Source organism: Rattus norvegicus, chromosome 4 (assembly GCF_036323735.1).
Source record: "Rattus norvegicus strain BN/NHsdMcwi chromosome 4, GRCr8, whole genome shotgun sequence".
Taxonomy (NCBI): Eukaryota; Metazoa; Chordata; class Mammalia; order Rodentia; family Muridae; genus Rattus; species Rattus norvegicus.
This window is the reverse complement of record NC_086022.1, coordinates 148,748,098-148,773,990: the sequence shown is the minus strand read 5'-3', so window position 1 is coordinate 148,773,990 and position 25,893 is coordinate 148,748,098. Positions and strand designations below refer to the sequence as shown.

Genomic DNA, 25,893 nt, shown 5'->3' with positions numbered 1-25,893 from the left:
GAGAGGGGAAGCAATAAGGACTGTGGTGAATATTGATCAGCAAACATTTACTGAGCACTTATTATGCACCTCAGGTATGACTCTCATTTAACCTGCAGAAGTCCTTCTGTATCCAGCTTTATGTTTTCTCTCAGTGTTTCATCCGAATGTGTTTATTTTGTGTCTGATTTTCTCATCCTTGTAAATATAGGAACTTAGAACTTTTATCTTCTTCCCTCCTGTCTCTAGGGAGGATATCAGTGCCTAGAACATCACTAATGCTCGGCGGTGGGAGGAAGAAATACACAAATGGATGGATTATCACTAGAAAGATGTGAGGTCAGTGTAGCTACTCTGTAGCTCTTTTAAACCTATTTATTCTGAGAATTTTCTACACGAGTAGTGTGTTTACATCCTTACACCTTCCCTCTTCCCTGCGATTCCTCCCGTTCCTCCACTTAAACTACTGATCTCTCCTTTAATTATTATGTGACATAAATATGTATGTGTGTGTTGTAGTTCGGGTTACAGTTGCTCTGATGATAGATACACCATGATCAAAAGGAAGTTGGGGAAGAAAGGGTTTCTTTCATTTGAAATTCCACATCACAGTTCCCCATCAAATGTAGTGAGAGCAGGAACTCCACCAGGGCAGACACCTGGAGGCAGAGCCGATGCAGAGGCCATGGAGGGGTGCTGCTTACTGGCTTGCTCCCCATAGTTTGTTCAGCCTGCTTTCTTATAGAACCCAGGACCACCAGTACCAGGGGTGACACTACCCACAATGGGCCAAGCCCTCCCCCATCAATCACTAAGAAAATGTCCTACAGGCTTGCCTACAGCCTGATCTTATAGAGGCATTTTCTCAGTAGAGGCTCGTCTCCAGTGACGCTAGTTTGTGCCAACTTGGCATAAAACTAGTCAGCATGGTATGTACATATAAATGCAACCTACTGGATCCATTTAGAGTTGTTCACGTGAGCTTAGGGCTGATCACTTGGAACTGAAAAACCTATCAGGGGGATCATCCCTAGAAAAGGCTGGTTCTCTATCTCTCAGCAGCCATTAATCACCCGTGGCTCTTCATCCATGAGCGGGGCCTCGTGCAAACTTTGCGTCCACACTGACGCTCACTGTTGTTGTCATCATTCAGGTCTCCTTTAGGTGACTGTATTGATCCTTCCTCGATGTTTTCTGAACGTTTGTAGGAGTTGTATATGGTAGATGTATCAGTTGGGTTGTAGCTCCCCATGGTCATTTGTTCACTGCATTTTGACCAGTGGTAAAGTTCTTGGTCTCTGTCGGCTGCACAATGAAGCTCCTTTGATGAGGGCTGAGGGCTCCATGTATCTGTGGTTAGAAGGATGCAGTTAGAGTTTATACTGGCTTGGGGAAGTAGTAGGTTTGCCTCTGAGATCCATGACCTCGCTAGCCACTGGTCATTGGCTGGGTTTAGAGTACGATTTCCCTCCTATTGAGTGTCCCTAAACTCCAGTTAGACGATGTTGGTTGCCCCCAAGATATGAGTGCCACTACTGCACCCTTGGGGGCGTCTTGCCATGCTGGCCATTGTTGTGGTTCGTCAGCTTTACATCTGGGTAAGACCTCCATTGCTTTTCTCCTTTGGCAGTGTGCATGGCTCCTTCAGGTACTATGAGAGCCATTCCTCAGGGAGGAGTCCAAGGTCAGTTCCAGCCCAATTCCTCCATGTCCTTTTGCTGAAGTGCATGGTGTCTTGAACAATAGGATCTCTTACTTTCAAGTCTTGGGGTTGGGGGCATGTGCAACACACACCCACTGTGGAGCTGAGAAAGAAGAGCTGAGGGTTACATGAGATTTGCAAAGTGCTAAAAAGAGGGGCATATGACTGGCACTCAATGGAAAATGATGTCCTGGGATGGTCTACCCCTGCCTACCTCTTCCTGTCCATAGTGATGTCTTGCTTCTCTAATGACTAACTTCTTCCTTGGAGGCCCCTACCTTCTAAGGCCCTGCTACATCCCAGTAACACCATACCCTAGAGCCAAGTCTGGAGTGCATAGCCCTCAGAAACACTGTAGATGTAAGCCATAGACAGAGGAAACTGAAAATTGGAGAAACTGAGCCAAGGTTAGGGATGGACCCGGGCCTTGAACCTAAGCCTCCCTAAGTCAGAGCTCTTAACTGAGCTGATCTTCCGGGTTAAATTTTCTCAGAAACAGACCTGAGATGAGATACAAGGAGTTTATTTGGTGGATGATTCCAGGAGACTCCACAGGAGACGGGAAAGCTAAGCAGAGACAGTGCCATGGGTCTCCAGTGGCAGCCAATGGATAACCTATCTCAGTGTTACCATGGAGACAAGGACTACAGAATGCATGCAGATACCTGTTCCATAGGTCACCATGAGGGTTCATCATGGGGTGTCAACTCCCTGAAGGACTGCCTCTCCCCTGCACTCAGCATTGGCTTAGAAATGAGCCACACCCAGACAAAAAGTCCTCTAGCAAAGAGCTGTTGTACTGAAAGGACACAGAGGGACCCTGGCAGGGCTGTTTTGGGATACCACACAGTCGCACTCCCCAAAGCTCCCCCCTCTTCACCAGGCTGACATTTAAAGGCCATATACATGCTAGAGAGAAACCTTTTCCTCTTGGCAGCCCTCCACCTCCACACCCCACGCATCTCCTCACACTTCTGGGGACCTAAGGTTCTTCGACGCTCAGCTTAAGCCACATGCTAGATCTGGTCTGGCCCAGGCTTACCACAGCTCTCTTGGGTTTAATCTTCTCCAAGTGTGAAAATTTTAAACTAGTTGGTGACATTTAAACATCAAATGTCCAATTTCTCCCAGCAATATAAAAAGATTGACGGTCTAAGCCTCTCTCCCTGCTTGGCCAGAGTCACAGGGAACTGTCTGGCTATCCTCATTCAGTGGGGAAGGTGACACTCCCTGTCCTCTCCAGCCCTTACCCCAACCCTTCCTCCCTCACCCTTTTGCTTCTCAACTCAGAGCTTAGTCCCCATCTTCTCAGCCAGCAGAGCCACTGAGGGTCTAACCCTGACAGGGCCATGTTCTTGGGGGCCTGCAGCTTGATCTTGGGTGGTCCTATTCATTTTCCTTTCCCCCCCTTCCAGTCAAAGCTGGTACCTTAGTGACTTAGAAACTGTCCTCTGTCCCCAGAATTTTCTGCAGTCCCTGAAGAGACAGATAGCATCTCCTGCCTACAGCTGTGTTCACTGTCCCTCCGGCCGCCTGGCAAAAAGAGCCACGGCCTGCATCCCCAGGGTTCCCTGACAAGGACTTGACCCTTGCCCCATGAGATTGCTCCATCTGAACTTGACGGACTGTGTTCTCAGACAGTGAAGAATGGCCTTGTTTAATCTTACCTTCATGCACCCAGTCTCTCTAAGGACAGGGTCTTTGAAGCCTGGAATCATTCTGGCCTACATTTAGTGTGCAGGTAACTCTCCCTTATGGAGAGCTATGTTCAACACATGGTCCCTGCTTCTGCATTTCTTCCTCTGAGTCCTCTTGTGTAGACCCTCTTGCTACAATGGCCAGGGCCTGCCTTCCTAAGCATTGGTGCAACCCTGAGCCATGTGAGGATGTCCCCTTCCAAGTCCCAGCTTGGGGGAACCACACTATGCCTACAACATCTTTGAGTCCTAGCCACACTCCAGGCCTACTCACTGTGGTGGGCATGCACACACATGGGAAGTAAACAGATGGGTGAGCCTTCAGCTGTGACCACCTAGCCACCTTCCCTCCCCTCTCCAAGTCTCACCTCACACCCTCACCGTCCACATCTTCTCTATCCCATGTTGTTCCTGCTACTTCGCCCTCTCGAAAAAACCACTCTGGGGGCAGCCAAGAGTCAGCCAGCCCCCTGTTCAGTGCAGACATCGTCTATAAAACTGCAAAATGGGGTGAGTGATGATCGACCATTTGGCTCTCTGGAAGTATGGTCTGGTTCAGGAACAGTTCTAGTTTAATGATTATAAGGATTAGCATATTAATTGTAAAAATTAACAAGTTTCACGGTGGCATTTCCACATGTGTACACAACATGTTTCCATCATGCTTGCCCTCCATGTGCTTGGCCTCTCCATTTCCTCACCTACATTCAGTTTGTTCTTTTTATTTTCTACTTCCCCCACCCCTCCCTCCTCTTCCCTACCTCTCTCCTTTCCCCAACTTCCCATCCTCTCCTTCAGCTTCATTTTTAACTTCCTTTAAAATAAATGAAACAGGTTCTCACAGTACAAAATGTGACATCACACAGCCCAACCTGGCCTTTTCCTCACCAGGTACCCCAGACTAGACCAGAGCTCACAGTGGTTTTCTTGACTGGGATACAGGCACATGGCACATGCTACATGGCACATGCCACATGCCAGCTGCTTCATTATTTCATTTTTTATTTTCCACATATTATGACTCAGTGAACCATCCTCCCAACACACTCACGCACATGCACGCACACACACACACACACAGACACGTACACATGCACACACACACATGCACACACACCATACGCACACGCACATGTACATACACACACAGTCATCTGAAGGTAGACACTAGGCTGACCCAATACCTAGGCTACTGTGACTTGAACTGTAATGAACACGCATGTGCAGATATTTCCTTTGTATGCTGACCTCATTTCCCTCAGTCATATTCCCGGGAGTGGCATGGTGCTGTCATATTGTATTTCTATTTTTAGTTTTTTGAGGAAGCTCCCTACAGACTTCCATGGCAGCTACGATAATTTATAACCCCACCAAAAATCTGTAAGGGTTTGTGTTCTTCACATACAGCATTTGTTACTTATCTCCTTTATTACAACTTTTCCCATTGGATGAGATAAAATTTAAACACCATTTTGATCTGCCTTTCTCTGATGGCTTAAGGATATCTAGTGCTTTTTTGTGTATTAAAAAAAAAAACATTTTTACCCCATTGGCCTGAGCTGTAGCTGTTCAGTGTATCTGCCTACTTACCGATCTGATTATTACAAGACTCTTGTGGTTAAGTCTTTGAGTTCTTTCTGTATTGTGGCTACTAATCCCATGTTAGATGAATAACTGGCAAAGACTTTCTCCCACTTCCTTCTGTTCCCCCTTACATGTGCATTTCATGGGGGAATACTCTCCAGTGAAACCCGTGGGGGAAAGAAGCTGTGTGCAGAGAGAGGCAGAAGGTTGGTGCAGCCTGATACTGTGGTGTGCAGTGACTGAAACACACCCTTCAATGTACTACTGCCTACTGGTTCCCATCAGCTACATTGGCTAAAGCCAAGGTTTTCTGGTAAGGGTGCAGGCAAGAGAAGCCTGGGGGAGCCTGCCAAGTGGAATTGCTGGGTGGATGAGATCAGTCCATGTGTTTAAATACCAAGGACATGGCTGGGGATATAGCGTGGTAGTACAGTGCTTGCCTACCATGTTCAAGGCCCTGGAGTTCTGGGGGTAAAATATACTGAGGGTCATATAGTGGTCTGCATGCGAAGGACCTCCATTGTCTCCGGTATTTGAATACTTGTCCCCAGTTGGCCCCACTGTTAGGTGCAGCTTAGGAGGTGCAGCCTGGTTGGAGGAAGTGCATCACTTGGCCGGGGATCTGAGAGTTAAAGGTTTCTTTCTCTGCTTTGGGCTTTCAGTTCAAAACTTGAGCTTTTAGCTCCCAGTTCCTGCCATCATGACAGCCACTGGTTGCCCTGCCTGCTCTCTGCTGTCGGGATTCTTATCCTTCCGGAACCAGAAGCTGACCACCAGTTTCTTTTCTAAGGTGCCTTGGTCGTGGTGTTTTATCACAGCAACAGGAAAGTAACGGATGCAGGTGGGACCCGAAACACTGCAAGTCTCTCTTGGAAACCCAGCTGCCAGTCCATCCGTAAGATTCCTCGGTGCCATTCATTGTTCTTAAGAGTTAATTGGCATTGTTCTTAAGAGTTAATTGGCCTCCTCCTTACTTGGTGTGTGTTGTTGCTTTCCATGTGTGTCCTACACACACACACACACACACACACACACACACACACACACACACGACCAGAAAAACAACCCTTCCAGCTCTGAAGTGCACAGGGTGGGTGTCCCTCTCTCTGTCCCTTCTTTGCTGGTGACATTTGGTGCTGTGAATATGTCATCCTGACTTTTTTTTTTTAACCTACCCTCAAAATCCCTTAAAGGGCAGAGACTGTTTTGTAAATTCCTCTGTCCCCCACTCAAAAAATGCCCACTTAGCCCACGAGCCAGATTGTCTCAAGCTCTACATGGCGTGGTGAGGTGTAGGCTGCGCCACTGCCCAGAGCCCCAGTCAGGAGCCCAGCCACAGGTCCGAGATCTTAGTCACCAGTGTGTTCTGACAGAAGTCCTCCAGGTGAGTGGGGTGGAAACACACCGTGGAGCTTGCTGGGAAAGGCAAGCCCCATCCACGGAGTATCTGACACCCATTCATTAAGGTACCCCCTGCTTTTTGCATAGTAGGATTATCTGTGAGTGTGTGCATGTGCATATGTGGGCATACATGTCTGTATGTGCATGTGTGCATGTTTGTGTGCATGTGCATGTTTTTGAGTGTGTGCAATGGGCACAAGTGTGAAAGTCGGAACAATATCAGGTGTCTTTCTTTACCTTTCACCTTGTTGAGAATCAGTCTCTCTCTCTCTCTCTCTCTCTCTCTCTCTCTCTCTCTCTCTCTCACTCACTCACTCCTCTTGTTCTCTCTGTGTTATCTTCATATGCCAGGCTAGCTGGATTCTGGAAAGCCCTTGGCTTTAAAGAGGTTTTAAGGATCTGAACTCAGGTCCTTGTACTTACAAGGCAAGTGCTTTACCCTCGGGCCCCTAGTACAATTATTATTTTGTGCCTATGTAGTTACTAATTTCATCTGACTAAAACAGTAGCGTGTGGGCATCGAGGGGAATCAGGAAGCTGAAAGCAGCTTTAATTCCAACATAACAAAAGCACAAGCAGAACTTTCCCAGCTGTGGGCATAATTCCCTCCAACACACAAACACCAGGACCTCTCCTGAGGAAGTCATGGATGCTGGACATCCTAGGTCACCCTGTACTTTCTCCTCTCTCTTCTTCCTGGTTCTGCAGACAGGAGTACCCATTTCCCTTCTGCCTTCCAGTTCCATCTCCCAAGAACTCTCCAACTTTCAGGAGTCTGTCAGGGCCCTATTTTTAGTAGAGTGAGACTTCTGCGGGGTGTCCAGATTGGCGCACTTCCTTTTTACCAGATGGGCTGCTGCAACGGTGGCGCCTACTGCATCCTCAGTTCCCACTATGGTCACCTCATGTAACCTTTGACAGTTCTGCCTCACCCTGCCCAGCGCCAATCCACTCCCAGATGCAGAAACCCAGGCTCAGCAAGAACCACTGACTACTTGTGACCCAGTTCCATATGCAGTAGGGAAGTCTCACCCCAGACCCTCAGCTTGTTGCCATCCATCAAGAGGGTAAGATGTTTCCTTCCTCACATTCCCATGATCCTTTGTGCCTTCGAGGTGCTCAAGACAGCAGCCTACCAGAGAGGAGAGAGTGTGTGTGTGTCTACAGTGTCTACCAAGCATTGCTCTGCCTCCTAACTAGGGCCATGAGCCGCCGGCCTGAGGACCCAACAACACGTACCACAGCTGTGCTCTTTGGTTCCCTCAGAGTTGTGCATTTTTAAAATTTGTTGGTGGCATTTAAAGATCAAGAATGCTCATATAAAAAATTCAAATGCCCAGCTTTGCTTGTAAACTGAAAACACACAAAGTTCCTATCTGTGCTCGGCCACAGTCAAATGAAGCTGTTCATTGCCCATCCCTAGATGTCAGTCCTCAGTGTGCCTTATGGCCTCCCTGCAGCCAGCACTTGATTCTGGCCCACCTTGAAGGCAGCATTGCTATATCATAGTTAAAGTCCAGAACAGAGAGCAGAAAACCCCAGTGAGCTCACCCCACTGGGAATCACCTGGTCCTCACAAGGATTTGAGGTTGGCCTCCTGGTTTCCATCATACCTCCCAGATCATCTTGAAAAACTCCAGCATCTTGGTACACAGTTGGCGTCCAGGAGGAATAGTGATTGGATGCTCCTCAGATGAGGACAAGGAGTGCGTGATTCTTTAAACAGATGAACCAGTGGATTCAGAGGCTGACATCTTGCCCCTGGCCACATGGAACTATGAGTCACCACGCTGCCTCTTGACTCCTGACTTTTGTTTCCTGAGACAGAGTATCTTTGTGTAGCCTAGGCAAGCATGAGACTTTGTAGCCTGGTCTGGCCTCCAACTCATTCTCAGTCCTTCTGCCTCACCCTCCCAAGTGCTGGGATTATAGAAGTGAGTATTATTATTATTATTATTATTATTATTATTATTATTATTATTATTGCCTCTTTCCAACTTGGCTGCTGTTTCCTGAAGATTGCACAAGAGACACTTGCTAAGCTAGTGCTTTGACACTCAGACTGGGGAGAGGCCGCTCAAGAGAGGAAAAAGCATCTTCACAGAAGGGCGGCATGGAACAGAACTTGATGTATGTGGAGAGCAGCATTGAGACCTAACAGAAAGGTGTGGGAAGGCATTAGATGGAACCCTGAGGCTTAGCGGCGTGGAGCCCCTGTGGGGCTTCTGGGATGTCTTAGTTGGGGATACTATTGCTGTGAATAAACACCACAACCAAAAGCAACTTGGGGAGTAAAGGATTTATTTGGCTTACACCTCTATTTCACTGTTCATCATGGAAAGAAGTCAGGACAAGAACTCAAGCGGGGCAGAAACCTGGAGGCAGGAGCTGATGCAAAAGCCATGGAGGGGTGCTGCTTACTGACTTGCTCCTCAAAGCTTGCTCAGCCTGGTTTCTTATAGAACCCAGGACCACCAACTGAGACATGGCACCACCCAGAATGGACTGGGCCCTCCCACATCAATCACCATGTAAGAAAATGCTGGACAGGCTTGCCCACAGCCAGATCTTACAGAGGCATTTTCCTGACTGAGGCTCCCTCCTCTCTGATGACTCTAGCTTGTGTCAAGTTCACATAAAGCTACCTAGCATATAGAAGTACTAGGGAGCTACTGCAAGGCTTTGGAGTAGGACCAGCATGATCTAGGTCTGGCTTCAAGTCATAGCAGAGGTTGTGAGAACCTGCAAGAGCCAAGAGCAGATTCTTCAGAAGCTCCAGTGTGCTGTGCTGACTGGTGAGTGGGGACACCTGGGGTTGCTCAGCAGGCCCACCATGTCTTCAGCTGGGATGGGGGAGTCGAGAAGAGATAGGCACAGATGTGGTGTCAGTAATGAGATGTTCTCTGTGCGCCCAAGGATGGTGTAGGAGATACAGGTGTCACCTGCCAAGCTGAGTGTGGATCAGCGAGAACCTAGCCCTGAGCCAAGCCAAGCCTGGGGACACCTTCTGTCACACCTAAGGAATCTCCACCTGGTGGCTGCCTCCCAGCCCCCTCTCCCTGCCCTCCTAGCTTAAACCCTGCATAGAGGTAACCAGTGTTCCACCCCAGGGCTGCAGAGTTCAGGTCTGGTGAATTTGGGCCCATAGATGGCGTCAAGGTCCAGAGTGCCCCCTGAAAACAGATATCCCAACATGAGAACTACAGGATCTCCTCACAGTGACCCTCCCTCACTAGGGAGACCAACCAGGGGAGGTCAATTACCCTGCTGGGTTCATCGGGTGGGGGCCCATCTTCTATTCGACTGCCTTCTGTGAGGAGTGCATTTGGCTTTTTATAAAGCCAATAAATAAATAAACAAGCGGGCATGATTAATTGATGGCATGGCGTGGACCCAGGCGCTGCGAGTCAGTGGCCTGGCTTCTGCAGGAGCTCAGCTTTTCTGCGACTTGGGGCCTGCGCCAAGGAGGGGAAGCCTAACTGGGGAGGTTGTTTCCCGGGGTGCCTGGGGTTTTCAATTTGCTTCGCCAGCAGGGCCCCTTGTCCTGTCCTGGACTCCTCCAGGCCCTCCCTAATGGGGCCACAACAGAGGCCTAGGGCCAACCATTGTCCTTTCTAGGAGTGTCAAAGATCTCAGGGAAAACCCCCAGCATCGATCCAGACACCCCCCCCCCCAAAGCTGGCCTCCTTGCAGACCCTCTCACCCTGCATCATCCACGGGTTTCCTTGGGTGGGTGGGGGACTTTCTGACCCATGAACAGAAAGGAGTGTTTAGGGGCTCTCAGTGAGGGATGTCTGAGGAAGGGGCTACCAGAGGTGGAGCTGGTACCCCGGGAGGGAAACGCGTCCTCATGTCCCACCCGCGTGAGTGGCGGGGCGAGCGAGGCCGGGTGTGGGGGGGGGGGCGCTGTCCGAGCCGAGTTCGGGGAGGGCCCGAGGGGGGCGGGGGAGGAGAGAGCGGGAGGAGGGAGCGGCGGGCGGAGCGCAGTGCAGCGGCGGCGGCGGGAGCTCGGGCGGGCGCGGGGCGCAGAGGCGGCGGCGGCGGCGGGGACGCAGGGCCGGGCCGGGCCGGGCGCGCAGCAGGGGCGGCGGCAGCGGCAGCGGCAGCGGCGGCGGCGGCATCATCGCCCCGGAGCGGGCGCAGGTGAGGGTCGGCGGGTCCGGGCCGGGGCCTCTCTTCCCCGCTGCCCGCACGGGTTCCGCCACCTTTCCCGCGGCTTCTTCCCTGTAGCCCAGGGGACCCAGCGGCCTGGGCTGCAGCCAGAGTTCGGCCAGGGGAGCCCCGGTGTCCGCGGTGTCAGCGGTGACCTTGAGCGGGCACTCGGCGGCGGGCGCGGCGCGGGGAGGGGGCGCGCAAACTTTCCGGAGCTGGGGCGTTCAGAGCGCGGGGACCCCCATCAGCCTGTCCCCCCAGATATTACCCGCCTCCTGCACCTGGCTTCCCCCATCAGGCAGGGCTGTGCTCCTGTAGTCTAGTGCCCCCGCTCAGGGGATGCTGTAGGCAGGGACAGGGGCTGGCGGCTTTTCTATCCAAAAGTGGCTTCCCGGTGTGCGAGAGAGCTTTCTGTCCTATGCTCTGTGCATCTCAGGCCTTACCTTTTCTAGGCGCCCTCCATCTACCCACAGTCCTTTCCCCCAAGCTCGAATGGGTCCCCCACCTGGTGACAGGAGAGCTCCAATGCTTGGAAGGCCGGTCATTTGTCACAAGAACCGCAGTGTGGGTTTTCCGCCCCACTGCACAAGCTGTTTGTGAAAGTGGCCTTGGGCCGGTTTGTCTCGGGCCCTCATGGTGGACCACTGTGTTTCTGGACACCTGGATTCACCCCGGGCCTGGTCACCCCAGAGAGCCTGGTCACTCCAGAGGAAAGGATATTTTGGCCATAGGGGGTGCCCTTGCTCCAGAAACACAGCCTCTTAGATCATTACCCTTGGAAAAGGGACATGAGGCCCAGAGAGGGTAAGCCAGCTTCAAGGTCACACAGCCAGGAGAAGATGGAGAACTGAGCTTTCTTCTTACTGGGATTTATTGGGTTCCTACGAGAGAAGGTTCTGGATCTAGGATATCCGGCTTCTTATTAGCTCTGGGACTCTGACAAATCTCTCTCTCTCTCTCTCTCTCTCTCTCTCTCTCTCTCTCTCTCTCTCTCAGTTTCCTTATAGTAATAGCTACCTCGTTAGGACCATCTGACAGCTAACTGAGCCAATACTCTGCTTTTGCCACAATGCTTAGTATGTGGTCTGACAACCCAGCCAACCAACCCGCCCTTGGTATGACTCCTTTCTGTGCCCAGAACAGACAATGAAAAGGCCTGGCTCCCTCCTTCCACTTCTGGGTTCTAGACTGAGGTGAGCTCTCCCTGGTGTCATTATGGACTGGTAGGGACTGTGCCTGCTGGACCTGGGTCTCTATGTATCCTGTTGAGTAGAAATGAAGACCCAGCACCCTCATGAGCCTGCTGCTCCCAATGGCCAGATCAATGGGGCTGTGGTTTCATGCAGCATCCAAGGAGGGAATCAGCATTGATTTCCCTGGGGCAGGAAGTTGGGTGCTGCTATGGCCAGGGGCTGCAGGGAGCACACCCCTGCTCCCCTCTACTGGGCATAGGCTCATTCCTCCACCTCACCTCCTCTTTCTTACCTCAGTGAGAGACTACCCCTTGGTCCTTCTCCAGTGGCGGTGGCAGCAATGGCTGGACATAGGGAAGGGACAAGGACTCACTCACTTACCTACTTATGCAGCCTTGATCCCTGCCTAAGAAATATCAGAAGTCACTCACAGCTTCCAGCAAAGCAATTCCTTCCAGATGCCAAGCACATCCCAGACCTGGAGACATATTCATTCATTTGATTTTATTAACTACATGCTAAGCACTCCTTAGTGTGCCAGGGGCACATTGGTAAATAAAAATAGACCAGGCCTCAACAAGTATAGCTTCTCATCTAAACTGTGACTCTTGGGAACGGGCCATAACAGTACCAGGGCCAGGCATAAACCAGGAAGACCCAGGCACACTGGGACATGGGCTGTCCAGCCCGTGGTATTCACATGCCAGTGTCCAGAGAGAGCTGTAAAGTGCTGAAGGCTTTGGGTCAGCATCTTATTTATCCCTCACAAACCTCAAGATTGGTATTACCGTTTATGTCATATATATGCAGCTAGTTAGGAGTGGAATTTGAACCTTTCTACTCTTTTAACTGCTCTGCTGTGCTATGCCTCAGAGAAGAGGAATACCAGGGCCTGGGGTGCTCACATCTCTCTTCTAGACACCAGCAGGTAGCTGACAGCCAACGGCACAAAGGCTGTGGTGGATTTGAGGGATGGTGAGGTGTGGTACCCTGCTTCTGCATAGAGAAGTCAGAGGCAGCTTCCTGAAGGAGAGGACCTTTGACCAGGACTTTGATGGGTGAGTTAGGAGCTTGACAGACTGTGGAAGTTGGTGGGGGGATTTGTGGAGGAAGCCTTTCAGCCCCAGATGCTAAGCAGAAACTGTGGGGTATGCATACTGTTTGGAGACAGCACCCCCAAAGTAGGTTCAAGGCAAGACTCAGATCTGGAAGAGCAGAAGCTATCAGAGATTCAGTCTCATCAGGGTGTGCAATGGCTTGTGACATGTTCTGGATTTCAGAAGGACTGGCAAGGGCCCAGTAATGCTGTATTTGGGAAACAGAGAGATGGGGTGGAGATGATGCTGTATTGAGCAGAGAGAGAAAATCGGTTCAATGGGATATCCATCCAACAGGGCTTTTCTTTCACCAGGTCTATCCCGTGACCTGCCTGCAAGGTCACCCAGTCGGTGGGTGATATAGAATCACTGCAGATGAAAGGGGCCTGTATCTGTAGCCACACAGAGGCTCCCCCCCCCAAGCAGACTGACCGCCAAGAAGAGAAATACTAAACTAGCAGAGGCCCAGAGCTTTTAGCAAAGTACTTTGAAAATAAGAAACATGAGCACTATAAATTAAGCGTTGCCCACTTGTTAAACCCCATACAAACCACTTTAACTCCCCGCTTTCTGCTAACCTCAGTTGCCATATGAATCTGAGACCAAAACATGCACTTTAGTAATAACTCTTTTCCTGGAATCTTCAAGAATTCTTTTTGCCTCTGCCCCTGTTCTCCAGCTAAGTGAATACAGTCCATCATGGACCAGGCAGAGCATTGGGGTTCATTGGGACCTTAGGGTTAGAAAATCTGGGTAAAAATATAAATATTTTGGAGACAGAAGAGAACCTGATATAAAGGAAGGAGGAGCAGAGGTAGGGGTGTGTGTGTGTGTGTGTGTGTGTGTGTGTGTGTGTGTGTAACCTGCTGAAGCATCTCAGCCAGTCCTACAGTTCTTATCAACTGTAGAGACCCAGAATTTCATTTAAATTGGATCCAAATAATATGTGGATCCTGTGCAGGGGTAGGGGAGAAATAGGAGGTAGAAAGAAGGGAAAAGACAGATAGAAGACAAAAAAAAGGAATGTGTTTAAAGCAGCATTGGAAACAAGGAGGCAGGTCAGTGGTAGAAAACATGCACACACACACACACACACATACATACACACACATGCAGGCACATGCACACACACACACACACATATGCACACGTGAACGTACGCACACACACCAAATTTAAAAATAAAGCTCCTGCCAGGTACCCACAGCTATGTGCGACATTTTTCCATGTTTATCCATTATCTTCCCAGTAATACTATGGAGCAGGTGACATTATCGCTGGTTGAACTCTGTCCAGGTGTGGCAAGCCAAAAGGTAAGGAGAAGACTACTTGTGAAAGCAGAGTGTGTAGCTCAAGGTCTCAAGGGATGGGAGCCTTGTGCCAGGCAGCACTCTCAGAGAAGTGTCATTGGCCCGGAAGTAGAGCATGTCCATGGGGAACAAGGCCAGAGCTTTCCTGTGCTCTACCCGGGAAGGCAGGTGGGCTTAAGAATTGTACAGTTAGGGCCATTCCAGTAGGTTTTGGAGTAAAGGGGCTGTTCCTAAGTTCTCTTGCTCCTGGCCCCAGGCTCTAGGGCAAGGGAATCCTGGCCCAGAGAACAGAGTTGTATGAAGGAGGTGGCTGGACACGCAGGTTAAACTATCTGGTTTACTGTCACTAGGAATTAGGCACCCCTCACAGGGACTGCCTTTTCAGGCTCAACAAGGCCCAAAGAGGTAAAAAACATAAACTATAACTATCAAAAATAGCTATTAGAATCCACAGTGACTGAAATTGATCTCTCCAAAGAGTATGCTAGGTGGAAGGCTTGCTGGGTTCTTGGGTTCTAGGAAATGGCGGTTGTTGAGCCCTCATAAATATCATCTTTCCCCCCACTCTTACAACAGTTAAAGGAATGGCAGAAGACAGAAATAGAGCCTCCCCACTCTCCTCCCCTGACACCCCCAGATTTACAGGTTAACATGCCTGGATTCAGTCAGCTTTTGATGAAAAATATTCAGGGGAAAAAATACCTCTGAACTGAACTTGTACTGGTTCTTTTCCTTGTCATTATTCCCTAGACAATACAGTGACAACTATTTATATATTATTTGCATATTAGGAGATATTGCAGGTGGAGAAGTCTGAAAGGAACAGGAGGATGTGTGGGGTGGGGGTAGAGGGTCTGTGCAAATACTACAGTGTTACATAATGGCCTTGAGCATCTGCAGATTTCCACATGGTAAACTGTCCTGAGAACCAATGATTTGTCTTCCTGATGGCATAGAAGTGGAGTTAGAGGGCAGGAGTGGGACAGGCTGAGAAGAATCCAGGATTAGCTTTCTGACTCCTTCTCTCCTGAGAGGAGGAAGGACACCAGTCTCCTTCCAGGGAAGGACTAGTAAGTCCGCCTCCAAAGAGCAGACCTAGGAAAGGGGCGAGAAAGGTCAGAGGGAACTGCAGAGTGGAGGCTCTTTACAAAGAAGGATCCCTGGGGAGTGACCAAGGGGTAGGTAACTTCTTGTTCACCTGTGAACCCCTTCTCTAACACAGTATTGTGCCTGGTTAGGCATCTTGAGAAGTGTAAGGATAGGTTGCCCATAGCTTCTCTCAGAGTCTCAGAGAGCTCTTGGCACAAGAAACAGGAAGCAGAGGAAAAGACATAAGGGGGTGTGGGGGTGCACTAAAAGAAAGCTTTCCTCCTTGTTCAAGCCCTGGCTCAGGCACTATATCTATTGTAGCCTAACACTGAGGTGGAATTCTAGAGACTGACCCACTTCTTTATTCAGAAATCAAAAGTGGAGCTGAATGGGGCTAGTGAGGTGGCTCCATGAGTAAGGTGCTTGCAGTACAAGTCCAAGAACCTGAGTTCAAATCCCAGCACCCACATAAAAGTTAGTGTGGCAATGCACATCTCTAAACCCCAGTACTGGGGAGCAGAAGCAGGCAGATAAACAGACAAGCAGACAGAGACACATACAGAGACAGACAGACAGACAGACAGACAGACAGACACAGACACAGAGAGAGAGAGAGAGAGAGAGAGAGAGAGAGAGAGAGAGAGAGAGAGCAATCTAATATAGACAGCAAGCTCAGGTTCAGTGAAGATACCCTGTCTCAAACTCTATAGTACAGAGCAATAGAAGAAAACAACAGATGTTAACTGCTGGCTTCCATATGTGCACACATGGGAAAATACACACACATACACACACACACACACACACACACACACACAGTACATGCACAGAGAGACAGACACATAAATATATACAACATACACATACACGTACACACAGAGGAAGAGACACAGAAAGAAAGACACAAAGACACACACACACACACACACACACACACACACACAACATATCTTACTGTTACCCAATCTATTAGAGTCTAGTAGAGACAGTGAGCTCAGATTCAGTGGGAGACCCCGTCTCAAATTCTGTGGTGCAGAGCAATAGAAGAAAATACCAGATGTTAACTGCTGTTTTTCACATGTGAACACATGGGAAAATTCACACACACACACACACACATACACACACACACACACACTGACATGCACACACACACACACACATGCATGCATGCACAAATCCATGGGAAAAAAGAAAAAGTGGCACTATCCCTCTCATTAGGTTCAGCTTGATTGTGGAAGTGGCTGTCCATGGCCAAGGCAGGGCAGTTTAGGCTAGTGCATCTCTGTGCACTCGTAGAAGTGGACATTCACACACATCTGTTTCTGTGCTGCACCGTCTTTGTGTCATTCTGCCAGGAAGTGGTTCAGATCAGTGAGCAGTGTGTGCAGAAGATGTCCATGTGCCCATGGGCATTTCTTCTGCATGCAAACCCAAAATAGATGTAGCCTCACTGTGACTTTACCAGTATCACCGTAGCCAGTGTCTTTTGCTCCCTCTGGGGTCCATTTGCAAAATCTTATAGGTCCAAGCTCCCAACCCCAGCCCTTTGTTTAACCTTCAGATACTTGACCTCTGGTTACCTCACTGTTTCTGAGTTTACAAAACTAGGGACTCTCAGGCAGAGACAGTGGCAGAGGCATGGGGGTTGGGGATCTCGACTGGAAGAGGACAGTAAACCCCAAATCATGTCTCACGTGACTAGGGAGCCTTGCTCAAAGAAGGTAGATCCTGGCTGCAATTCCATATGTATTTTTTCCTCTTTTCAAAATAAAAGTAGTTCTGTCTCCCCCTGGCTATAGGGACGTTATATAATGATTATGTAAAATTCAAATGGTATCAAAAAGTATAAAGAAGAAAGTAAAACTCAGATGAAATGTGGTGAAACAAAGTTCGCTCCCGCTAACATTCTGTCAAATGTCCTTCCAGATGTTTCTCTGTGGCCAATAAGTATGTAGATGAATGCCATATTTTTGAGTCTTTTACATACTAAAAGAGCTTGAACATCTTGGCTATCAATAAATACACCTCTACCTCATCTTTTCTGAGTGTCCCACATACCCCTTGTTTAATGTGTCTCTTCCTGGTGGGTACCTAGGTTATACACAGAATTCGCTATTAGAAGTATCACTGTTCTGGGAATCTCATGGACTGTTGGGCACAGATCCAGGCCTTCTAAGGATACAGTCACAGAAGTGGGGCCAGTGAATCTTCCAGAAGTATTGGGGCAAAAGAAGAGAAGAAAGCCCCAGGACTGCTGGGTAGAGAAACTGGCTTAGGGGCTGTTTATAAAGGTCTGTAGGAAGAGGGATAAAGAGAGGTCATGGCTGAAGGTGGAGATGGTGGAGAGTGGGATGGGCCGGGCTGTCTGTGCTGTTTCAGACGAGACATCGTGCAAGCAAAGGGGAATGTGGTGGCAGTTTTACTATCTGGGCAATAGGCAATTGTGCAAACTTCTCACATTTGACCTCCTTTGAACCTTCCTACCACTCTGGAAAGAATGCCTCCATCCTTATTCTACGGACGAGTCTAAAAGGCTATCCCCTTCTTTTATCAAAGTTTCCCACACCTGTGCTCCAAAGACGAGCACAGGGCCAAGTCACATGAGTAAACTATGGGTGCCGGTTTATCGGTTAGCTGACTGGTTGGTTGGTTAACTGATTGGTTGTTTGGTTAGCTGGTTGATTAAATGGTTAAAATTAATTAGCACCTGTTACTCCTAACTCTGATGTTCAGGAGTCTCTGGGCACCAGCAGAGCTGATGTTTGCCAACCAGGAGGGCAGGTAGCTCAGGGTTTTCAGAGATTGGAGAGACAGTGGTTGACCACTTGAGATGTTGTGATGCAAGATCCTCTAAAGGGCACTGGACTTGACTCTAAAGCACACAGGGCCTCCTAGGAAGAAGAAGCCATATCTGGAGGTGGCAGAGACATTGGAGGTGGCCCACAGGTACATCACAGAGCTGTGGCGTGGACAAGGTCAACCAGAGAGACTGTGAAGGTGAGAGCTGGAAGGGAGCTCTCCTCTCCAGGGCTTGTGGTATTCAGGGCTCTATGGCAGTCCTGCTGTGCTCTCAGCTTCCCTGTGTCTGTGCAGGGGCATCCTCCACTCTCAGACTGTTGATGAGGAAGCCTGTGCAGAGAGTGAGGTGACTTGCACAACATCAAGAGCCAGGAAGAGGCCTGTTCTGATTTAGAATGTGGCTCTGTTCTGGAAAGTTGTGGGAAGTGATGAGCATGGCGGGCCCACTCAAGACCAGTGGGTGGTGGGCTGTGAGTGGGCAAAGGGGAGCCTGAAAACTGTCAGGAAGGCCTAGAAAAGGTTTGATGGGAGAGGCGTGTCGGCTCTAGGAGCTGTGGTCATTGGCAGTGAACCTCACTTCAAATCTCTGCTGTTCCAATTAGCCATGTGATCCTGCACTCAATCCTCCCCTTCTCCATGCCACAGTTTTGTCATTTGTATAAGGATTCTGCTTAAACATGTGCTCAGGTTCTACAGATTTAACAAATGGAATAGTTGTTGGCATCATCCAACGCTGCTGTTCTAAAACTTGGTCATGGGAACTCCGTGTGCTGGGGTCCTGTCTCCCTTTCAGCCTTAGTCATCACCAGCCTGGTTATCTCCCAGGCTGACTTTTCAGTCTCTACCTACCAGAGAAGAGTAGGTCTGACTGTTGGCTAGCAGTGCCATCTGTTCAGGAGCCAGTGATGTATCAACTAGAAAGGCAAGGCCTGCCGTGAGTAAGGGGCTCAGAAATGAATGTATAAGATCAGAGCCGCCTTTAGAGAAACTAAATGTAAGGGCAGGGATGAGGGTGGGTAGAAGAATAGCCAGGAGACAGAGCAAGCTGAGTTCTGATCAAGATCAAGCAGTAATGACCTGGGTTGGAAAAGCTAAAGGTGTCTGGAGGTGATCAGCACCAGATATATAGCAGCCAAGCTTGAGAGAGAGAGAGAAAGAGAGAGAGAGACAGAGACAGAGACAGAGACACAGAGAGACAGACAGACAGAGACAGAGACAGAGAGACAGAGACAGAGAGAGACAGAGAGACAGAGAGAGACAGACAGAGAGAGACAAAGAGAGAGACAGAGACAGACAAAGAGAGAGACAGGGACAGACAGAGACAGAGAGAGAGAGAGAGAGAGAGAGAGAGAGAGAGAGAGAGAGAGAAAGGAGAAAGGAGAAAGGAGAAAGGAGAAAGGAGAAAGGAGAAAGGGAGAGAGAAAATGAAAATCATGCCCTCTCGTAGATGTTTGATGCCCAGAGTAGGTAGGACTTTGAAGACCATGTTCAAAGCCTGAAGGTGAATTTCCCAAAGTTTTTCAGGAATGGTAGAGTTATGTTGGAACACATGCCTATGAAATCCCCTTGTGTTCTATATCTGGGACCAAGGTTTTATAACCAGAGTCAGAAATTGCGTGGAAGTGTGTGGGCGGCTGACCCTGGACAGCTTCCACAGTGGAGAGGAGGAGAGGGTATTTTTATCTGCAAACACGGAGCCATAGTGGGTGAGGCCAGGAGGAGGCTGCTTCCTGCCCTGAGTGTCTCACCCACTGCTGTGTTAAGATGCAAACCGGTTTTGACAGAAGTTGCAGAAGCTCTTTGCTCAGAGCAGGTTGCAGGATCAGGCTTGGGACTAGGGAGCATGTCTGGGAATCCAGTATGCTGGAACCCGATCTGCAGATTGATCCTGAGAGCCTCCCTCAGTGTTTCCTCCTGTTTCTGTAAGACAGATCAGCTGTTAACATGCACCAGACCAGCTTGTGCACACGTCTGTTATAGCCTTTGAATCTGCAGTCTACATGTCAGTATACAACTGGGGGCCTTCCTGGTCTTGGATGGCTCCCTCACTGTTTTATGGTCTGTTGAGGCTGTGAGACCATTCTGCAGAGCCTGGTGATTTGCTGTGTGGTGAGGATGTGCTGGCTCCAGGCCAGGTTATGGTAACTTTAGCTAAGAAACTTGTCTCTGCTCCCTTAACTAGCCCAAGTTCATTTGTGTCATGGTGGCAGAGTTAAGGGTGAACACTTAAGGACAGTCAAGTACCCGACTCAGAATTAACAGCACGTCAAATCTTAGTACGCCACCAGCAAGCCACACTATCTAAATGTCCAAGGAATAGGAAAGAGGAGTCCTGAGACCCCACTGGACAGGGTGTGGATACTGAAGGCCCTGGGTGCCCCTGAAGGCCAGGATGCCTTCAGTCTCACAATTGTCAACCTTGCCCCTGGCCTCAGAGGCTATTGGTGGAAGCCACCTCCTTAAAGTCCTTCAAGTACAGATCTCTGGCTGTGCAGAGTTCTCTAGAAGAATCTAAAGGAAGACAACTTTTCACACTGGACTGGCAGGTGTTTGGGATTTTGTTTTTGCCTCTGTGTGTGTATGTGTGTGTGTGTATGTGTGTGTATGTGTGTGTGTGTGCTTTGTTTTGTATGAGTGTATGCATATATGCATTTTTATTTTTGTGTGTGTATATATGTGTGTATTTTGTGTGAGTGTATGCATATATGCATTTTTATTTTTGTGTGTGTATATATGTGTGTATTTTGTGTGAGTGTATGCATATATGCATTTTTATTTTTGTGTGTATATATGTGTGTTTTGATTTGTGTGTGTATGTTTTATTTTCTGTGTGTGAGTGTAAGAGTACATGTGTATATGTTTGTGTGCATGTATGTATGTGTGTGTGCATGTGTGTGTGCGTGAGAGAGAGAGAGAAGAGAGAGAGAGAGAGGGAGAGAGAGAGAGAGAGAGAGAGAGAGAGAGAGAGAGAGAATGACAATTGGACTCTGACTGTATACTCTGTTGAGCAGTTTCCACAGTAAACATCATTGTACAGGAGCAATTTGGCAGCATCTGTGTAGATTAACTCCAAATGTGAATTAAACAGTGTGGCACCCTAGTTAATAGAACACTACCCAGTGAGGAAAAGGAGCAGGCTCCTGACATGTGAACAGCCTAGGTGACTCTCAGAGTAAAAACATCCCAGTTTCCCACTGCAGCATTTTGCTTTGCTAGTGCTAGCCAGATGACTCAGAATAGATGTGGTGATTATCAGGGCTGGGGACTGGACACTGAGGACTGGGGAGAGGGACATTTAGCTCTAAGGACTAGCAAGGGAGAATCTCACAAGAATAGTGTAGTACCTTGATGGTGCTTATGCACAGGCAGCATGACCGCATTCCATTAGGCTGCACATACATGTGCTCCAACAGACACAGCAGGAGCCTGGGCAACAGTGACATCACCTTGTGACCACACCCAGTTCTGACTTTGGCGCTTCACTTTCAGTCTGATGATAATGTTGGGAGAGGCCATGGGGAAAATGCATGGTCTTCTCTGTCCATTTCCCTGCAACCCCTATGAATCTGTAATTATTGCCAAACAAACGTTGAAAAATAAACGAACACAGGCTCTGGCCTGGCAGGTGCACTGGGCAGTGTCTGCAGCAGAGAACTGGGAGTCTCACACAGATGGCCTCTGGGCAGCACTGAGAACAACTCACCTAATGAGCACTTGCTGAGTACCTACTGTGTGCCGGCTGCTGTGCCTGTCTCCAGGGGCGCAGCTGTGAGCAGCATGTCGCACATTCCTGGCCTAGTAGTGCCGGCATCCTAACACTACAGCCTAATGCATCCTAAGTGTCTCACAAGGGAGCTGGCTCTCCTCAGTGTGCCCCCTCCCCTGAGGAATTCCTCAGGGCAGAAAAAGGTAGAGAGCAGTCAGCCTCGCCACTAATAGGGTTTTCACCTAAAGATCTCATTGCCATGAAAAAGGACAAGAAGCAGAATCTGGCACCTAGTACAAGATTCACTCAAAAATAAACACAGGGTCACGCTGAACCAAAGGAAAAACCAAGCTTTGGCATGTACCTGGGCAACCATTAGACTGGTTCTCTTCATTAGAACAGACATTCCCCCAAGATGAGGAGGGTCGCCCATTCTGTCCCTGTGAACCCCCACACTGGAGCGAGCCAGGGACAGGAAGAAGTCAGATACCTGCTGGAGGCTGCACCGACTCAGTGTATAGATTGGCATGTGGTCCTTCACAGGAACATCGTGCTTTGCCACTACAAAGGACTGCGAAACATGGGTCAAGCGCCCTGAGAATACCAGGCACTGTGTCTGTCAACTTTGTCACCAGGAACATACTTCCCATCCCAGATCTGAAAACTTTGTGTCCGGGGCTAGAGAGATGGCTCAGCATTGATAGTGCTAAGTTATTAAGGAGGACTGGAGTTCAGTCCCCTGCCCAGCCCCTCCTGGAAGTCTGCACCCCCTCAAAGAGAGATGCCTGGAAGCCAGGGTCAGTTTGGGATCACATGGCCACAAGTAAGGACCAGTTAGAGGTAGCCACTTAACCACCTCTGGAGAAATTCCCAGGCGTTCAAAGGAGCCTTTGAGGCTGGTAGGTGACTTCACTTTTCTCTGCCTCTGCTGGGCCCATCCATTCTCTACTAGTGTGTGTCTTGACCTCAGATGAGTATGGCTTCTGCCACTTTCTGTGGTGTCTAACGCCCCCAAGACCATCACAGCTCAAGGTAGAATCTCAGAACCATTGCAAAGTTAATATGAGCAGACAGGGTGGGGTTTGGTTGGGGTGTGTGTGTGTGTGTGTGTGTGTGTGTGTGTGTGTGTGTGTGTGTTTGTATTTGTTTGTTTGTTTTTGGTTTTGCTTTGTTTTTTGTTTTTTGTTTTTTTGTTTTTTTGTTTTTTTGGTGAAGGCAAGTGTTGACCACCAAGTCCTAAGAACACCTGTCCATCTCTTGGCTTTTGAGCTAGGAGCAAGTGTGACCATTTCTATTAAACCTACACGAGTTTATCTTTGTTGGTAAGAAAATTTAACCAGTGAAGAAATTAAGACTCTGAAACTTAGTAACTCTCCCTTGAAAGACACACACCCATGCTTTCAGGGGTACCTGGCTTTTCCCCTACACACCCCTCTTACCCCTACTCCCTGAGTTAGGGGTCAGGGAAAGTAAAAGAAAAGAATAAAAGATCTTAGAGTCGATAATATTTCAAAATTTATCTTCCATTTATTTAATTACTTACTTTGCGAATGTAGAGGTTAGAAGATAACATGGGGAAAGTCCATTCTTTTCCCACAGTATGGGTTCCAGGAAGAAACTCGAGTCCTCAGATCTTTGCTCACTGAGCTGCCTTGCTGTCCCTTTTCTGACAAACTCTATAGCTGGAGAGATGGCTCAGCAGTTAAGAGAGCTGACTGCTCTTGCAGAGGACTGAGGTTCAATTCCCAGCACCCACATGGTGTTTTATAACCACCTCTGTAACTCCAGTTCTGGGGGATCTAATGCCCTCTTCTGATCTCTGCATATGCTAGGTATGCATGTGGTGCACCACAGATACACATGCGGGCAAAACACCTATACACATAAAAGTGAATGATTTTTTTTAAAAGATTCAATATAGCTTATTCACTCACTCACTCACTCACTCATTCATTCATTCAATAACCATGCCTATGACTGACCCTGAGCACTTGATTGTCACTAGCCTGCAGGTGGGTCAGGAGAGTTTCCCAGTGTGGCCTAAGAGGCTCCAGGAGCTTGCATCCCAGGAGTCACACAAGCCGGCCAAGATGACTACACTGGAAAGGTTCTGGGGATTGTGAAGAGAATCATTGCAGACCCAGAGATCTCCTAAGGAGAACATGGCCAGCCAGCCCCTATCATCTGTTTCTTACTGGGTCCTTGTGAACATCTTTTAGCCTGCTACAGCAAAGGCCACAGGGCCAGATGACTTTCTCTGCAACAGGCAAGTTCCAGTGTCTACAGAACAGGAATGAATGGATGGTGCCAGGGAAAGAGGCAGGGACTACGGCAGCACTATTGCTGGTGCTATTCCAAAAAGGCAGCATCCAGCACCTGCATCTGCGAGGCAACACTGCCCATCCTCTGAGCAGAGAGCAGAATCGCATTGGCCCAGGGTTGGTTTGCTTGCCAACTTGATACTTTGTGTCTTATAAAAATATGCATATTTTTAATTAATAAAAACTAGAGCCCAATGCCCCCTCCCCCTTCTTTCAAAAGAGAATCCAGCTATGCCTTACTCCAGTGACATGGAATAAGGTTGGATGAACTGGGCTCAAATCTTGGTCTTTCTGTTGGCCAACTGTTAAGACTTCATCTCTGGACTAAAGTCCTCTCAGCTGTAAAGTAAGAATTGGATGGTATCAGCTTTAGATTAAGAAGAGGTCTGTATGGAAAATGTTCCACCCCCCTAGTTGATATTAGACACTGTAGAGCAAGCCAACACATGCACAGCACACAATACACACATGCACGCTCTAAAAGTCTCTCTTATTTTGAGTAGTGTCTAGGCACAGAGGTACCAGAGTGAGTTACCGTATGACTCTGGGGATTTTGCTTGCCTTGGCTCACTTGTTTGAGGTGTGAGAAGTTGGAAATCACTATTCTCTGCCTTTGTGTCCAAGTCTGGAGCAGAGAGACAAAATCAAGACATTCTCTAGTTATTAGTTTCTCCTAGAAGCTCCCAAGTATTGGTCCAAAGTGACCCTGAAGACTTCCACAAGCCCATGATACTGATGAGCCCAAGTAGTGTGGACTTGACCCATGTTCAATTTTCAATATGGTGTGTGTCTAGAAAGCAACTATTTGTCTTTGTGGACAACCTGAACTTTGTCCCTCTTAGGATGCGGTGGGAACAATGGAGTTTGTGTGGGGACAGTAGTGTCTCTCATGGGGTGATATCAAAGCAAGATGATGGAGACCCTGGGGATACTACAGTGGATCTATTTGGTACTGGGGACAGCTTAGCTGTAGGGCCCAGATCCTCTCCTAGACATACAAACTTCTTGTTTTTCTTCCTTGCCCCAGCTACTGGGCCACACAGTCTATAAACCAGCAAAAAGAAGAGCCTAATGCAGTAATCCTAGGAACCCACTACATGGGACTCGTGACCTGGAATCCTTATGTGACATGGCCCTCTGTATGATTATTATGACCATTACCCTGTAAATAGGGGAGGTAGAATTTCCCCCACCCCCTATTGCAAATGAGACACTTGGGGCTCCAGAACACAAAAACTTCCAGAAGTCACACAACCGGCCAGTGCCTGAACTGACAATTGTATTCTGAAGGATCTATTCCAGCTGGGCATGGTGGTGATGTTTGCAGAGGCAGAAGGATTGCCCTGCTTCCTAGGTCAGCAGAACAGGACCAAGAGGGATGACTCAGTGGATTAAGTGTTTGCTGAGCTAATGTGGGGGCTTGGGTTCATATCTTCAGCACCCACATAAAAGCCAAATAGGTGTGGCAGCTACCTGTAACCCCATTAATGATCAACAGAAGTGGGAGATCTCTGAGGCAAGCTGGCCAGCGAGAGTAGCTGAGTCAGCAAGTTCTGGGCTTGTTGAGAGAGACTGCCTCAGTCAAACAGTGGAGAATCATGAAGGAAGACCAGATATCAGCCTCAGGCTCCCACATGCACATGCAGGCATGCACATGGGCCCAAACACACACACACACACACACACACACACACACACACAGCACCCACATGTACATACAGTCTGCATGCACACTCAAAGACATACACACACACACACACACACACACACACACAGCACCCACATGTACATACAGTCTGCATGCACACTCAAAGACATACACACACACACACACAGCACCCACATGTACATACAGTCTGC

General features: G+C 48.7%; 1 protein-coding gene and 1 long non-coding RNA gene across 9 annotated transcripts in view; one reads left to right on the top strand and one right to left on the bottom strand.

The window, feature by feature from the left end:
• Window positions 1–314: 314 nt before the first annotated feature.
• The window catches only part of LOC134486625 (uncharacterized), a 35,672-nt gene continuing 10,093 nt past the window's right edge, over window positions 315–25,893 (bottom strand). The window contains exon 2 of the long non-coding RNA XR_010065905.1: window positions 315–1,784. This is a non-coding gene — a long non-coding RNA (uncharacterized LOC134486625). The remainder of the gene's footprint in view (window positions 1,785–25,893) is intronic.
• Window positions 10,338–25,893, top strand: part of Atp2b2 (ATPase plasma membrane Ca2+ transporting 2) — a 313,447-nt gene continuing 297,891 nt past the window's right edge. For 4 of the 8 annotated variants that reach the window (XR_010065612.1, XR_010065611.1, XM_063285479.1 and 1 more), the window contains exon 1: window positions 10,395–10,506. The gene's annotated coding sequence lies outside the window, so the exon portion shown is untranslated. 8 annotated transcript variants of the gene reach the window in all.